This window comes from Hetaerina americana, unplaced genomic scaffold (assembly GCF_022747635.1).
Source record: "Hetaerina americana unplaced genomic scaffold, ioHetAmer1.1.p SCAF_3, whole genome shotgun sequence".
Taxonomy (NCBI): Eukaryota; Metazoa; Arthropoda; class Insecta; order Odonata; family Calopterygidae; genus Hetaerina; species Hetaerina americana.
Window position 1 is genome coordinate 51,491,631 of NW_027286874.1, and position 18,706 is coordinate 51,510,336.

Consider the following 18,706-nt stretch of genomic DNA (forward strand, 5'->3'; position numbering starts at 1 on the left):
CATAGACCATAAAATTCTCCTGTCACCTTCATAGAGGGACCTGTGTGTACGAATCCCGAGTCACAATCGATGCGGTGCAGCCACCGAATGGAAGAGGGGGAATCCCCGTCTACTGTCACCGAGAAGGCGAGATCGATTGGGGTTTCTTACTTTTCTCTCGCCAGCACCGAGACAGTTGCACTCGCGACAACGAACTGGAAGAAATCACAAAAGTAATAACACAAAAGAAACATATCGTGCTCTGTAGACAAAAATACAGTTTTTCCCATAATTTTCATCATTGAAATCAAACTGAATAAGAGAATAATAAAATAGTCCTGCGGTTATAATCGATTGGGCAATTAATCAAGTCTAAGCCATAACTTTGAGAACTCAAGCAAATAAATAAGGACACACTTAAGTAACTGGGGTGGGTTTAATTAAAATGAAGAATAAATATAATTAAGTGAAATTAATCAGATGAGGGAGAAACAGCATTTTTAATTCACCTACAGCGTCGAACAATCTCACACGCAAAACTTTCAAGGTCAAAGCAAGAACAAAAAGACAAGCCGCGAAAAAGATAAGCTACTACTTGGTAGGAGCGACCTTTCGTAAACGAAACAGTGAAACTAATCTGACGCCGTGCGTCTCCATCTCTTTCTCTTACTCCCTTTTATTAAATTTAGCCTGTCTGCTAATAAGAGACGAGAGGAAGGAAGCCGTGGTGTAAGGGGCGGAGCAGCAAGGGGAGAGGGAGTAGGGGCTGCGGGGACACGGGCTGCGAGGGAAATGAAGGTCGGAGATGAAACGGTTTGCCCCCAAAGGACTCTTCCGCGACGCCTAAGAGGGGCTCCATCGGTAGAAGGCGCGTTTACACACACACATTAACCCACACGAAAGCAAAAGTTCTCTTGGAAAATACTGTAACGCAAAGACTTAACATTAACACTCCAAAGTTAGCGCACTGATTGTGGAGACGACCCCAAAACTCCGTCGCTGGATGGAGTCAAGACAAGAGTCGGGATTTGATTTACGAACATTCGAATAACACGGGTGGTAGAAAAAAAGCATCACTAGTTCTAACACCTTAAACAATGTATGCTCAAGCTCAAAGGAAAACAGAACCCAGAGAAAGTATACGTTCAGACAATAACGATTAAACGATATGCTCTAATGCATTTCATGTCTATTTTTTATCGCAAAGTCATAAAAAACAAAGAAAACTAAATTAAATCAAACATGAAATATATTATTAATTTACATTTTTAAAGAGTATGGATAAAAAATATTAAAAATAAGAGAGTAAATAATGGCTTACGGAAATTAAAAATTCTCCTAAGCCAAAAAGTTTTTTTTGGAAACCCCAGATCTAATAGGATTAACTTAGACATTTAAAAAATGTCTTTTCAATTATACCATAAATGAGAAGCAACTTAAAAATGTGAATAATAACATTCACTCAGGTATAATCAGAACTTTATTTTATCCATTATTTTATAATACGAGGGCAAATATACGCAACCTTATTTAAAAAAATGCAATATTTTAATTTCCATGAAGTTTCAGGATCAATGCAACAATTTCAGAGTGTAAAAATCATTCGCCTTGACTGGGATTCGAACCCAGATCCCTCAAGCAACAGGATTTCTGATTTTCAATCAATTATTAAATGCTCGAATTTCATTTTTCTATTGAACCACTATGCATTGAGGAACCACTATCCATTGAGGAACTTTAATTCATGTATTATTGCATGCAATTTTATAAAAAATAGTAATCCCTAGTCACTTCTAATTTGATTGATTAGCGGCGCTTGCTACGTGCGACTAAAATTAAATTAGCCTCGTGCATGGAATAAAATCCTAACACTACAAGCAAAAAGTTCATCACTTCTTCCATCCGTAACCAATCTTTTAAAATTCGACAATAAGCATACTCGTACATTTAATAAGTTCAAGAAGACCGCGAACGGAAGGCGTGCCATTAAAGATTTACACCTCTTGGAAAGGAATTGAAAATGAATCAATTAGAGAACACTTTGGGGCGAGAATGTTAAAATGGAAACACAGTATTCTTATCAGTAGGAGTTACAACAGGATATAAAGGGGGAACGCAATGTAATGGAACCGACTTCATACGTCGACAATAAAGCACGAAGTGCCAACCTTATCAATAAGGAAAATTCAAGGGCATGAAAAAACTCGACCGGTAACTCGGTGGGAACCGGGCAGGAGACAACTTAGGACACTAGGGAGCGACAGAGAGGACGGAGGTTAGTCTGGAGAGAAGGGAGGGGGGGTCGAGGGATTGAGAGAGAAAAGGTACGATGGTTACTGCCTGCCAGCCGCGATGTGCCCCGCTGGCTACGCGGGGGCTCGAAGTTTGGAATTGAGACAGTGAATCAGGTTGGAATGGGGGTGGAGGTTAGGGAGTCCTCGAGGAGGAGGTGGATGAGAGAGAGGAGGGCGAGAAGGCAAGGAAACGGAGGAGGATGAATGGGAGGCCGGAGGCGCGCATTTCCCGGCGTTCATTACCCACGCCACGGAGGTTGCACGGCGGGAAATAACGCGGGAAGGCGTTCAGGCCGGAGCGAGTGCGAGACGGCGGAGGGCGCTGGGTGGAGCCGGGAACACGAGAGGGATGCGGGGGACGCCGTCTGCCACGAAGGGGAGGGAATAGGAGGAGATAAAAGAAAGAGAACCAGCAGCGGAGGGAAGAAAGGGATGACAAGCGAAGTAGCGTGACAGATAGAGTCCCTCTTCCCCTCTTTTTCTCCGGGGACTGAAGGGAAAAGGGCAACAAAAAATCCTCCTAGACCGGAGAAAGAAAAGGGAGGCGGGGGAAGGAGCGGCGAGGATGATTAAAGGGTTGATTTACTACCATTCTGGTCCTGAGAGGAAAGAGCAGGGGAAGGAGAGATTAAAGTCGCGCATGCATGGGAAAAAAGATGCTGGACACTTCAGGCTTGTGTACGTAGATGAAAAATAATTGTATTTCACTTTTAATTCAAGCCCTAGGAGCTAAGTTTTGAAGAGCAACATATAGGCTAGGGATATTAGAAAGCATTATGATAAATTAAAAATGACCATGCTACTGACCTGAAGTTTTGAAATATTCATGCTCTGAGGTAATTCGCTAAATGATTTCAAGAAATATGGATTTATTGGTACTAATACTTACCCATTTTTGTACCTTAATATTCCTTGCATGCAACTTAAACTAACCAAGTTTTTCCAATTACAATGCATTTTTGACGGTTTCAAGTATAGATTAGGAAGTGCTAACTAATGGCATGAACTTCAATATAATACAATATTTAAAAGAGTTCCATGTGAGGACCCATCAAGAAGATGAGGAAGCCACCAAAATAGCAACTCGTTTATAAACCCCTAAGTATCGTAAACGTTTAACGGGACAAATGAAGCAATCAGGGTTTCGGGATAACATCTACAAGCCAAAATTCAAAAGTGGATTCCCAAAAAGTCCATAATTACTTTAACAACATATCTCTGCATCAGCGACAGCCGCAACGTTAACCATCTCTGGCACTCAAGAGCCAATTTAACTCCGTCAGTTACCGTTCCATTCCCATTAGCCAACTCTCGACAAAATGAATACCAGCAAAAGCTCACGGAGAAGATGACTTCTGAAGAAATTTCCATCTAAAGGGAAGTTCTAACTTCTCGATTCGAAAAAGGAAATTGAACTTGACAGCAGACTAAGGTTTCCTCGAAGGAATATCTTCTCGAGAGATCACAATATGTTCAACTGGTATTTAGTCACCTACAGTGGTTAATTTCATAGAAAGGTGTTTTTTATCACCCATGCGACAATATTATAAGAGCCTTTAGGAGAAAGACTACGTTACCTGTTAAAATCGGAGGGCAAAACTAGAGCAAATAGAACATTTTACCTATCCTGGAATTGTTTTCCACCAAGATGCTCCAACACATCCGTTGGGACATCAGAAGAATTGCGTTATGAAAAGATGCTTTTAGGAATATGCAAAAATTGATGACGGACGTTGAGTATGATTTTATGACAAGACTATATAAAACTTAGATATGGAGCGTGTTTTCGCACGGCGCGGAAACAAGATCGTTGCAGCAATATGAAAAGCGTAGACATGATGTTTTTCAAATGCGGCTGTGAAGAAGGATGGAAATGATAAAATGGAGGGAAAGGAACTCAAGCAAAGAAGCACTAGGCATGGAGGGGGAGGAGAGAGGATTGTTACGAGAAATCCAAAGGTTGCAGGAAAAGTGGATGAAGAGCATTATGATTGGCGGGATTTTGTAGACTGTGATAGAGGGAGGACCGTTATGTTAGCGAGGTCGGGAGAGGAAAAGGATATGGTCTGGAGTAAAGGTGTATGTGACGGAATAAAGGGAGGAAAATTCATACAGGATTGGAGAAGGATTTATTGCAGTGTGGGATGTCAGGTTGTCTTGTTACGCGAGTCTAAGAAATTTAGGGGGGTTAAATTTGTGTCCAACCTACCTTAAACAACAGACTATCAAATATTTTTTTATTTTCGAATGAAATAATTGACCTTAACCATAATCGAACACAACTAAACAAGCCAAGTGTTCATCGAATACTAACGTCCCAATCCACAAAATGTTAGCTATCATAATATTAAATACATATAAAGGGACGTTTTCCATAGTTAAGTCGTATTTCTTCTCTCTCGTATCCATCCTACAAGGGTCAATAAATGACAAGTACTGATTGTCGAAACTATCAGCCGATGCATTAATTTTGAGGAACCCAACTCTCTAGACTACTCACAACGTCACTCGAAACTAAAGAGGAGCAACTATCGAAAAGGCGAACATGGCGTACAACGCGATCGATAGGCACATTTCCAACACCGTCAGAGCACCAATTACCGAGTAAACAACAAGACGAGAAAAAAATGACCAAAATCGAAAAATCGGCTAACCACGCCATAATCAAGTATTTGTCTAGTCATGGAAGAATTTACAAGTCAGATTTTATAGTTTTAACAAAACATTTACTTCTTAGACAGGACGTAGGTTCTTCTCGTGAGCAGTATAGGCGGGAGGGGAACACACCTACCCTTTTCACATCCCAAAGGAGCTGCATCAAGTCTTGAGGACAAGTCCGTTGAGTGAAATGGGTAGGAGGAAGAGAGTGGAGTCTCTTGAGGGGTGTGCGAAGGAGAGGAATCCGCTTGAGATGGGGAGGGACCGCCCAGAGGAAGAGGCTTGCCACTTTCTGACATTTGGGAGCAATTCACGGAAGATAGCAGAAGAAAAAAATAGCGAGCAGACAAATAGGGTGAATAGGGCGAGAAAAGTAGAGGAGATGGAAGGGAACGAGGTAGCAGGCAGAAGTGGAAGCGTGGGACATCCATTTACGACCTTATGCCCTTATGGAGAAAAAGAGAGTTCGAGTGCAGAAGCAAGAACGAGCAACCGAGATGAAGGTCCTGATACGTGACATCGTGGCTTCCTAAGTTAAAACTGTCAAACAGCCAACTATACCCAAGTTTTCCTGTGACAATTCTTTCCTTAATACTTCAAAGTAATAGAGAATATACATAGTATTCTTCATGAAAAGAACAATCAAGTTACAAAAAAAGTATCATTAACATATTTAAAATTTATTAAATTTTTTACATTTCATTTCCTTAAGTTTTCCTCGTGTTGGGCACTTAAAAACTATGGTAAATTCATTATATCTCCAGGTTGAATAAACCCCAATATAAGGCCTTAATTTAATGAGGAGTTAGGCTTGCTGTGAACTTCGGTGGGGTGGCGGTAGTTTGAAATGACATTATCTTGGGACCTAGGGTTGATTACTCTGGCGGTGATGAACGACCTACCGATCTCCCATTTTCAGGAGCGTGATTGAACGCGGTGATTTACCAACGTACCTATGAAATTACAAATTACGTTCAACATTAATTATCTTAAAGATTCTCATTTAAATGTCGCTCAAACTCTAAAACACAGCAAAATGAGATTCTAAAAACATGCCAATTCCTACATTTGGCACCTCGAAACAAAATTTAAATACGGACAGTAAAAAACAGGAATGATCATTCCACTTAATTTTTTTTAATCTTTCGACCCGGGTTTCAACACATACGAGGGTCATCCGGAAAGTAGTACCCGTTCGTGAAATAAAGACACAAAAGTAAATATTAACAAACATAAAAAATTTTATTTGAAAGAGGATACTTTAAACTACTTCTCAACATAATCTCCAAGCAAATTAAGGCATTTGTCATAACGTGTGACAAGTTTCTGTATTCCTGCTGCATAGTCCTTCGCCGCCAGCTCATTGAGATACGCGAGGGACCCATCTTGCACAAATTTTTGCATAATGCAGATGGTGTTTAACAATTTCATGAACAATTGTTCGAGAAACATTGGGAAAATGCTCACAGATGTCATCAATTGTGACGCGCCGATCGTTCCTCACGAATTCGTCAACTGAGCTCACCAGTTGGTCTGTAATGACAGACGGTCTCCCCGAACGCTCATCGTCGTGTGTGTTCCCCCTCCCCATGTTGAAGTTGCGACACCACCGCCGAACAGACGACTCGTCCATTACATTGTCTCCATACACCTCCTTTAATTGGCGATGAATATCACATGGGCGAACGTTTCTTGCATTGAGGAATTTAATCACTGCCCTCACTTCACAACTGGCGGCGTTCTCAATTTTTTTAAACATTGTAAACAATCACAGAAACAACACAGGCAATGCTAGCGTCACGCAACTTGGCTCAGAGAAGGCAGACAAGCCACTGAAGCTATCTGACCTCGTCCAGCGGCTACTCGCGTCGTCAGCACTTCATGCGGCACGAACGGGTACTACTTTCCGGATGACCCTCGTATTAGTTTAATTTCGTTCAATATATAGTATTGCAGGCCTAAACAACTCTACGGTAATTCATATGGCACTGACTTTCCCACGATAAATGGAGGAAGAAAGTCCCGAACGACATACTACCTTGATCAAAAGGTTCCCGGAATAACCACCGTGTGGCGCTCCCATCGTTCCGATTTGAGTTCTGTTTTTTTTGTTAAATTGGTACATCTGTTGTTGATATTCCCTTTAAATCTTAGTGTCATAACTTGACATTTGCAAAAGTTACGGTCGGTTTTCGGTATGTCCATCAGTGCTTCCTGCGATTTTTCCATTACTTCCTCTCGGCTGCTAAAACGCGTTCCCCGTAATGGTTTTTTAACTCGATTGAACAGAAAGAAGTCACAGGGAGCCAAATCAGGTGAATTCGGTGGCTGTTGGATGGTATTTGTTGCATTTTTCGTCAAAAAATTACGAATAATGATAGCACTGTGCGACGGTGCGTTATCATTGGTGCAAAATCCACGAGTTTTCTGCCCACATTTCTGGTCTCTTTCGGCGAATTGCTTCACGCAAACGTCTCATAACGCCCAAATAATACTCTTTGTTTACTGTCTGGCCTTCTGGCAAAAATTCATGATGCACTACACCGTTGTAATCCATGAAAACCGTCAGCATTGCCTTCTTTTTTGACTGAAAACGACGTGGTTTTTTTGGTCTCGGCACATTTGGTGAACGCCATTCACTTGCCTGATGTCTGGATTGCGTGTCGTACTCATAAACCCACGTCTCGTCTCCAGTAATGATCCTTTTGATGAATGTGGGATCGGATTCAGACTCGCAAATCATGTCTTTTGCGACGTCAACACGGTCTCTTTTTTGCATGAAATTGAGGTCTTTTGGCACCAACTTTGCTGCTACACGACGGAAACCCAAATCATTAACCACAATGTCTTGGGCGGATCCATAGGCAATGTTCAAGTCCTCCGCTATTTCTCTGATGGTTAATTTGCGGTTATTGACCAACATTTCTTTTACTTTATCAATTTTTTCACCGACTTTCGATGTCGATGGTCTGCCACTGCGTTCATCATCTTCGATTGACTCACGACCACTTCTGAACCGCTCGTGCCACTGGTAAACGACCGTTTTTTTTAGAGAATCGTTGCCGAAACACTTTTCCAACATTTCCAACGTCCGTGCGCCACTAAATCCGTTTTTTACGCAAAATTTAATACAAGTTCGTTGTTGCAAATTTAAATCCATTTCTGCAATTGTAAAAAATCGCCAACACACACAGAGATAGATGTACTCTTGGCTACGTAACTTTTGCAAATGTCAAGTTATGACACTAAGATTTAAAGGGAATATCAACAACAGATGTACCAATTTAACAAAAAAAAACAGAACTCAAATCGGAACGATGGGACCGCCACACGGTGGTTATTCCGGGAACTTTTTGATCAAGGTAGTATATCTGTCCTTCCCAAAAAATAAAGCATCTGATGTGGAAAAAGAATGAGCTCATAAAAAATTAACTGGGTATTGAAAATGGCATTTTTGTACGAATTCCAAAGAAACTGCGGGAGATGCCGCAACAGTAACTTTTAACGGAGTCATCCGCTAATGTGCATTTCAATGCAGCAATTTCAGAGTGTAAAAATCATTCGCCTTGACTGGGAGATCCCAGTCAAGGCGAATGATTTTTACACTCTGAAATTGCGGCATTTTTGTAATACATTACTGAGGAAAAGTGGTGATAAATGACGACTGAAGCGACATAGGAGATTGCTGATCACTTCATTACTTCTGAGATTAAAAATTTAATAGTCTTCACCATAATTTTAAAGTGATTTACTTAATCGCACATTAAGGATTATTTCAAAGACGAAAAGTTATGTATATTTGACGACGAAGTTTTCAGGATTTAATGAAATTAAATACTTTAACTGAAGAATTTTTGCTAGACCTAAAGTTTTCGGAATATTTTATCGAGCGTTCAGGCTAAAACAAGATGTTGTAGCAGTATCAATATGTACCAGGAGTCCTTAGGTCACTTAAGCAATCTATTCAGGACACCATCGGACGGCACTGCGGCACTAGCTTATATTAAAAACAAAATTTCCACCCGACTTCAAATGAATTAGTACTAGGGAAGGAAACTTCCCCGTCTGTACTTACCTCAAAAAGTCTTCAAATGTTTTTTTTTTGACGTAAAAACAAATACAAACAGGGGCTAATGCTAATAGGAATTGTAACATTGAGAATAGATTTTCGCGGGAAAGGGAAAATATCGGCGATCATAAGTACATTAAATCAGATAATTTACTGAAAACAAAACTCCTCCGAAGATATTTAATTGGTCAGGTAAACTTGAGAGTGACTCATTTAACATCCATATCCAAACAAATAAACAACAGCATACCCAAAAAGTACGACTGGGCTTGTATTTCGTCTTTTCTACTTCGTGATCCGTTTAAGACCTGTGGAAAAAATTCCATAGAGCATGAAGAAAAAAGTTGTTTAGAAAACCGGTGGACATCATTATACTGTTGATGACGTTACATTTTCATATCATTAGACAAAGTTAAAAGGGGAACAACATAAATAATTTTCAAGCGCGAGAACACTGATGAACCGAACTTCCATCAGTAAATATACCTCACAAATAAACGGGATATCCCATTAACAGTCCTGCTACTTGTGTAATGATTTGTTAACAAATATGATACAATTTTTCCGAATTTACAATTAAAAGGAACATAATAAAAATTTTGCGTAAAAATTGTTCGTTCGAAATTTAACGAAAAATATATTAGAATATAATCTGCTATGGAAACGGAACTCAAATGGGAAGGATTATGCTTAAAAAATGTGTCAGTGACCACACACGAGCGGGTTTCTTCCGGGCTTTATATTCCCCGGCAACTTTTCAACTTATCGTATTTCTGATTTTATGTTTAACAACATGCATCATACAGCTATCTAGCCACCACTGATGATGGTTAGATGGAAGAAGGGACCACCACAGTCTCAATCTCGCCCTAATTAAGCCGAATTATTATTATTATTACGAGAACCACAAAAATCGATTCAGTTCTCGGAGTAAAACCTTTTAAAGTCTTATACGTTGCGAACAGAGTAATCATAAGATTTAAAATATAAATCTAGATTTAAAAGATTTGTCTAGATTTTCAATGGAACTTCCTCTAATCTCAAATTTTGCGTCAAGATATCCCGTACTGGATAAATTACAGCGCCAAAGTTATTTCTGAAATTAAAATTGCGAGCCCAATGAATTCATCATTGAAACACTTAGTAACAATGGAGAAAAATTAATTTCCGAATGGTGAAAATAATAAAAAGAAATCCTTAGATTTAGCATTTAGCTTAGTGACAGAATTTAAGTAATGAAATTTCTATACGAAAATATATACTCGATGCAAAAATTTTGGAATTTTGATAACTGACAACCATTACAGGAACGAGAAACATTAGGACTGATTCCTTTGGATAAAAAAGTTGAGTTAGAGCTCTGAATACCATCAGTGGTCCATTATTCAAAGCCCATGAAATAAGCATTCTCCCAAATGCCGGTAAGAAATCGAGGCGACCAAGGAATCGCAATAAACATGGGCGCGGGAGAGTGGGCCGAGGAGGATCGAGCCACTCGAAAGGCGTTAACGTGAACGGGCAGATTGGCGACTTGATGCGCGAGTGCGGGGTGGAGACGGACGCAAGGGAACGAACACCAACAGGGAACCACGAGGAGGGCCGCCTTCCACACCTACACACACCGTCGGAACCTTTTTGGAGGAAATTTCCTTCCTCATCCATCCGACCTCTCCCACCCTGGCACACCGTGCCCAACCCCCCACACACATGAACTGCACATCTCACTTTCCCTACAGACTTCATTTTTGAAAAAAAAAGTCATATTTTCCCGCTCCGATGATCGGCTTGAGGGAAGTGAGAAAGATGGGGAGAAGAAGAGAGGGAGGGCGGGCGGGAAGAGGTGGAAAGGAATCCTTCCGCACGTTATATTTAGAAGTGGCGGGGGAGGGGCGATGTAGAGGGCGCGCTAGTGCCCGCCGACGTCTTTTATCATAAAGAGAGATGGGTACTCGTCTCTCGCGGAGGATCAGGATGTCCGACCGCGCCTCGGATGCGCGACGGAACTTCCCCGGCGACTTCGCGAAGGGATGGCAATCGCATCCCTCCTCCCCGCCACCCTCGAAGCCACCCGCGGATTCCAATTCCGAAACTCTCTTTGTCCGGGATCGCTCCCCCACACCCTCGCCCACTCGCTGCCGCCTTCCCTCGACCCTCCCTCTAGCCTACGTCAGCGCCATCCCCTTCACCGACCCCATAGCCATCCCCCGTCCTCGCCGTCGTCGTCCCCAATCTTGCCCATCCGTGCGAGCGACGGGTGGCCTTTGTACCCCTCCACCCTCTTTCCCCCGGGGTGCCCGCAGGAGCACTTAGGCGAGGGACCACGGCGGGGTCGCTCCGCGTCGTAGAAACTTGCGACGGGTTCGGGAGTGGGCGTTCCATTATTACGGTGGGCACACGTTGCCACAGATTGAAAAAAAATGAAATGCAGATAAAATTAACCCAACGTTCAGCCAAGCCGGCGAGCAATCTGCACTTATCGGAGTTTCTTCGAAGTCGAGCGACAGCCGACTAATTCAGCGGAATCAAAATACAACGCTCGTCGAGATTTTTCATATTTGGCAGGATTTTGTTAAGGTGTAAAATAAATATATATGTCAAGAGGAGGCCTAATACAGCAGGAGATAGATGGAAGGGGTATTAACTAGAAAAAAACATTCGGTGACTAATTAAGGAAAGTTTCAGTGACCGGGATACTAATCAGAGAGGCATGAGAGATAGGAAGGCGAATATAAAACAGGGTAAAGTGAATATTTAAAAATCAGTTAAGGACAGAAAAATTAAATACTGAAATATTAAGCTATCAAAACTAATTACCGAGTCCCGGCTGCATTGGAAGTAAATATTGAATGGGAATAACCGTGAATTGGAAGAGAATCGACAAATTCTCTAGAATTTTCAGTTCAACTCAGATTTTTCTTTAGTTTAGAGATACTTTAATTCGCGATAGGTTTAAGCAAGCAAAATATTTTTTATCAAGAGATTCGATCTATGATGCCACATCTATTTTGAACATTATCTCACCTTCCTCGTCTCTCAGGTCCATAACTTGTCACAAATTTTCAATCATCAATAACTACAACAGACATTGATAGTCATAGTAACAAAGCCACCTATTACACCTGCCTTTATACCTTGCATTATTCAGACAAATCAGTTTTATTAATAGTGTAGCAACTTAATTGGTCTTTTCATACACTCGAGCATTAAAGCATTTGTTTTATTGGTATCTATCGAATTAATCTTGAAAAATTCAACCTTTTTTCCATGTTTCCATTTCCAAGTCCCAGCTCTGGTATCACTTATCTTAGCATACATATTGCTGGATTGAATAATTCGGTTAAATTCAATCGAAACAGATAGTTGCGCTAATATATGGAACTTTTATTGAAGGTGAAATTACATTGTACGGACACTTCTGATGCCAGTGAGTCAGGTTATCAGAAAAACGATCCACATATTTAAACTAGGAACGAAGATTTCAGAAGACGGACAGTTTGCTTCCGATAAAGCCCAGCTCTGCTGTTTGCACTTCATCTAGCGAATCATTCCTCACCGTTACTGCCAATATTTTCTACACGTTTGACCTTCCATGAATTTGATGAATACCGATGTGCCACCAACGAAGTCAGTTAAGCCCTTGAGTTCTTTATCCTTTCCCCATTTTAAATGCTGCCCTTCAAATTTCAAAACTTGGACGTCTCTTTCTTAAGCAATCTATCGTATCGCCGGACGGCTTCGATATGCCCATTAATAAAGAGAATACAGCCTATTCTTTAGCGCCTGATCATACTCCTCAGACATCTCCGTCTCTAAAAGATTGAGCCGTATTGCCGTCGAATGCGCGCATCAAGCTGCGCATTCATTTTATCTGCAGCTAGCAACATCAACCGCAGAGGAGCAGCTGGGCTATGTTCGGATAAATTCATAACTAGGATTAGATAAAATATAGGCGATGAATTACGTTGGACGAATACTGTCTACGAAGATCCCTCGAGTAAGCATCTTGGCCGTAAATCACTCAAAGAATCCACTTTGAGGTCAGAGTATCAATAGACGCAATAAAGCGCATTTCAACGTTAAGTCCGTTCCCCACACTGACGGCGGGCTCGGAAAGGGCGTTGTGGAGAAGAGACTCGAGAATACGTGAGGAATCATTCCGTTCAACCCACAATATATAAAAGGACGAGGAGAAAGATTAAGAATGGTTGCTGAGGCATGGAACTGCAAACGAGCTGCCGTAAGGCTGTGATACGCATCGCCTAGCACGTGATTAAGATAGCGTATGGGTCACCGCACACACGACAATTCGTATGCACGGAGGCACGACAAATTACACGTGGTAGCGCTAAAAGGAAATACGATTCCTGCTACGAAATTCAACGACCAAAGGAAAAATTTAAGGATAAGTGCCCCTAGAACAAGGGTGATCATGCACATAAAATTCGACTTCAACTCCTTTTTCAATATCTCTTCATTAAATCTTAAAAAAGCCATTGGCATTATGATGAACCAATGACTGGGGAAATACAGTAATTCTTCTTCCTTTATCATCTTTTTCTCGTCATAATTTGAATTTTTCACGTATTTATCTGCATTACTAATTATTTTATACGACTTAAATAATCTCCTTGAATATTTAATCTACAATAAACCTAGTGCACAATCGGCATAGTCCGTTTCAGCGAGCTACGATCTGGAGGAACGAATTTGTTCGTGGCATAGGAGGAGGTCAAGATGGGAATCTTTCATACGGAAATGAGAATTTGACAATGCTTCTTCGTCCTGTTTCCTCACGCTCTCCGCAAAAAAAATGTGACTTGAATGTCCTTGTATTTTCGCAACGGTTGGGAGCGCCGGTGATGACACTAAACTGACAGAGAATAATGGAAAGTTTTGCAGGAAAGTTCACGATCTTCTCTTCTAACTACCGAGTGACCTTCTCTAGCTGACATAAAATAATATTAAGCCTGCACGTGATAAGGATAAAACAAGTCATGGGAGCTACCTTCCCTAACAGGGTTATCATCATCAACAAAATGGAATTCTATTCAAGTTTCTACTCCTACCTTTTTAATGCAACGAAGGTAAGACAAACGGAAAAGAACCAAAATAAAAACTGACTTTTATACGCAGCCAAGTATTTTAGACGAGCATAGTAATCAACCCATTTGACTAGTGATCTTACCTAGGACAAACAGTATTTGAATATGACATATTTTGAAAAGCGAGCGAATTAATTATTTTGAACTGCCTACGGTTTTTAATTAAGATCAGAGAACTAAACAATCTCACAGATTGTAGGAAGATCTGAAGCCCCGAAGCGGATTTGTACCATAGCCCTCCAGTCAGTCACGGAAAGCTCTATTCATAGGGCTATTGGTTAGATACATTTTACAAGATCAAGAGTACTAATGAGTGAGGCCAAGTCCAAGGGTAGCTGCCCACTGAGCGATACCCATTTGCCACATTTTTTAAGTGAAAACACTTTATTGTAAAATTAGATTAGCAATTATTTTTTTAGCGAATTGAAATGTTAGGAAAGATAACATTAAAAACCCATTTTAGCGGAAGGACACAGGTATTTTTTACTTCATTGATAATGGATTTCCACAAAGTTGAGCCTGAGAACATCGATCATATTAAAAACCTCATTAATAGGCCAACCAAACCACAGTACAAGAATAATTGAGTTTTGAATATAGACTGCATGAGATATCCTCAATTAACTTTCAGTGAAAAATATTCTGTTCACACTTCAATCGATGAATCAAGGTGTCACATATTTTTGTTTATCATGCTTAAATAATGTTGGGATTTACCTCAAAACCTACTTTCTTCAATGCATATAATAAATAGAATCAATCAAAATAATGACATAAAATTCGGTCAATTCACTACATTACAAAAAGATTTTTAATAACGGGAGGAAAGAGTTAACATCTTCATTGCTTCCTGATACCCAGTATACCCGTGCTATTTCAAATTGTAGGGAGGACCTTTGAAGCAATGCACGCATAATGTATGCAAGTACAACGATGACGGGAGTTATGAGATGACGAGCGACTGGTGGGAATGGATATTGATTTAATTACGTTCACAAAGCCACTAGGGCGGTACTTCATGATTCATTACCACTCCTCACCGGATGTAAATTGAAGAACACGGGATGCGATAGGGACTGTTAGAGAGAATCGACTCATGCACGAAGAGGAGGCGGAGAGATAATGCGCAAGCACTTGCTGGGATCGCCAGCGGACCGAGAGAAGGCCCTTTCCCCTTGGTGTTAGCTCTCTACTCCTCGACCTCCCTCCAGCTAACCGACTGCAATGCAGATATAATGAGACGGCCCCAGTCATCGGTGACCCACACGGTTCGCCGCCGCATTCGCTTCCCAAACTCCACCTCCGCATTCACCTTCGTTATCATTTCCACTTTTCAAAGGAAATAATAGACACCCATTAAGAACGGCATGAGCACACGGGTCGGACTGGCAGCGGAGGAGTGGTGAGACAACAATGAAGGAAAGAACCCGTAAAACGAAGACCACCCGTAAAACCTACGTAATGAAAAACGGGACAGTTTGAGATTGCAGTTAGACTCGCTCACTTTTTAACTACTCCCCGCCACGCTCCTAACCAACTGGCAGCTATCTTACGAATTAAGACCCAACCCCTCGACATCATCTTGTTGCGGGTTACTCGGAACTGCGGCGGATTACGAATGACGGAGATTGAGTCACCGTCTTAGTACGCTCCCATCCCCTCTCTGCCCCCAGTCTTCTGGGGGGCCAGAGAGTCTCACCCTCATCTCCTTGGTTAAATCTCGGGGGGAAATTTGATCTTGAGGACGAGAGAGAGAGAGAGGTAATTACGATTTACGCTCGGTTTGCGGAAGCCGAAAAGGCAATTTTCAGGAAGATACCCTCCCGACCCACACCCTTCCCTTCCATCTGCTCTCCCCGTCCTCACCCATCGCCGCCAAATGAGCCCACACAGACCAAACCGAATCACAGTCCGTGGCTAAGGATCCTCCACTTCTCCCTCCAGCGTGAGGATGATGCCCGCGGGGGATCGATCCTCCACCCCCTCGCCAATAGATCCTCAGCAATTACCTTGCACATAAACGCACACAAACAGAGTTCCTATCTGACATGCCGAATGGAAGCGTGGGTAAACGGCGATGAGCGACCTTTTCCGCCCACCTCTGCCCACACCGAACTTCTTTTTCGCGCCCTTTCACTTACCTCACCGAAGAGAACGCTTTTTGCAAGCCATTGGAAATGATGGGCCCGGACAAACAAAATCCGACCTAACGTGGAGATAACCAAGCAGTTCGCAATGGGTGCCGTAGGTCGCTTATTTTGGGTTCTTGGAGAGGAAAACACACTCGGGCCTGGGAATGTAAATACGCTCACTTTGGCTTAATTGCCTTAAAATGAAACGGGACTAACCAAAGGACAAGATTAGGTACACCAACGGTGATGGGAAACCCAGCGGACTCAAATACGATCTCAAAGAACATCCGAATATCGCCTTACCACAGTGCATAATACGTTTCAGCAGTGAGATTCACCTCTAGAAACTATTTGCTCCGAAAAGGGTCGAACAAAGCCGAGAGGTCTTACTAAATACCAGATGGATGCTAATTTTAAGCTCTCTCGAATCGCGTAGTTTTAGACGCAGTACCGTGGAACTGGAACAGGTTAATGACCAAATAGAAGCATTTTTCCACTATATACACATTTTTTATTACCGACCATAGGCTGTGTATTTAATACGTAAAAAATAACTCGGCCATAGAAAAATGTTTCCATTAGAGGAGAAGTGTATTTGGTCATTAATATGATTTAATCTCTAAATTGATGGTGTAAATGACGTGTTGAATAATATTTCAATAATACTGGCATTAAGTGGGTCGCGGTAGTCCAGTGGGTAGAGCGTTGGACTGCTGAACGGAGGGTCCCGGGTTCGATTCCCAGGCAAGGCACTCTGGGCACCTGCAGCTCCACCGAAGCTGTGTGATTTTTCGGATACCAGATCTTCCTGGGAAAACATAACCGGCACAGGGAAAGGAACTGGCCTGATATGTGAATTTCACACGCCGTCGGGCTTAGTACTGGGTGAACTCTACCATCACCTGCTACACCGACCTTCGGGTTGATTACTGTGTTTATGGTTTTTTTTACTGGCCTTAAGTTTAATTCAAGGAAAGTGTTTATTGTATCCTCGTAAAAACGGAAAATATTCCATAATTTTTAATATTTTTTTCCATTTCACAATACTGTACCATTAACGCTCTAGTGGCTACATGCATACCAACCGTACCAATACTTCCTTAATCGTCACTACGACCACATTTTCTCTATTGCCAATTGCATATTTTTCATGGGATAAATACAGCCAGTTATTTATAAAAATAGTTCCAAATATTTTACATCCAAAGTCTTTACAAAGATGCATGCACGAGATCAAATGCAATAACACCCTTTTAGAGGACATTACATTTGCATGACAAGTCTCAGCACATTGGCTTCAAAATCCGTAATGATTGCATTAGATTTATGTTGAAGTTCTTATCTTCCATTCTGCTTAAAGATGTTTGTTTTTTATCACAAGACTATGTCCACATCACCAAATTTAGTACACTCGTATAGGTTATTTAAACTATTGTCCCCTGTATGTTATTTTGACGCATCACGTTCTTGATTTTTAAATATTTTCAATTGAAAATAACGAATTTTGTATTGGTCCGTACGGTGGACGCAATTAAGAGGTAAATGGCTCCTCCATCATGCCAATTTTACTAAAATTACTAATATCATTATGACGTGCATAAGTATTCAAACTATCTACATATATCAACAGGTTATCAATATAACTTACGAGCTATTTCGCAAATATTGTCATAATTTTTAAATATTAGGTTAGTTCACGGTTAAAGGCGCTGTTATTGCAATATTAGCAGGCAAACTTACTCATATCTTGGGTATATTAGTACACAAACTTGCTTACCGAAACGCAAACTGATAAGTTTATTTATTGGGATGACCTGAGAAATATAGTAAATAGAAATATTAACCAATATAACAATTCAATATTCATCCAAACAATACATCACATCGTTATCAATACAAATTTATTATATTTAAACATTGTATTAGAAATCTTGAATGTGCTGATTATGATTTTTCCAGGAGATTTTTCGAAAAAAATGAATAGACCATATGTCAAAAGTCACACTTGAACATGTTCTTTCCACGTCTTCACTTTGTTATTGCTCCTTGTATTTTATAATTATAAAGAATGCGAAAGTATTTTGAATATTATTCAGAATGTGCAAAGGAAGCTAATTCGCCGAAAACATACACCTGAAGATTTTTAAACCAGGTCACATATGTACATATACTGCATTAGGATTAGTTCATCTCAATCATCGTTATCATGTAATTATTGATAGTGCGGAAGCAAAATTTATGACTCATCGTGGATTTCACCCCTCAACATCGATAGTTTTTTTAATTACAAGCGTCTAAAAACCGTGAACTGTCAATTGAATAGGTACTGAATAAATCAACCACAACCGAAAACTCGAAGTTCCTAACTCATTCCATTTGGCCCGGAATGCCTTCATTGTGGAAAGTCTACTACAGATTGACCAGACCTCATTATTCCACTTAAAACTGTACTCGACGGGTCCGGAATTACGT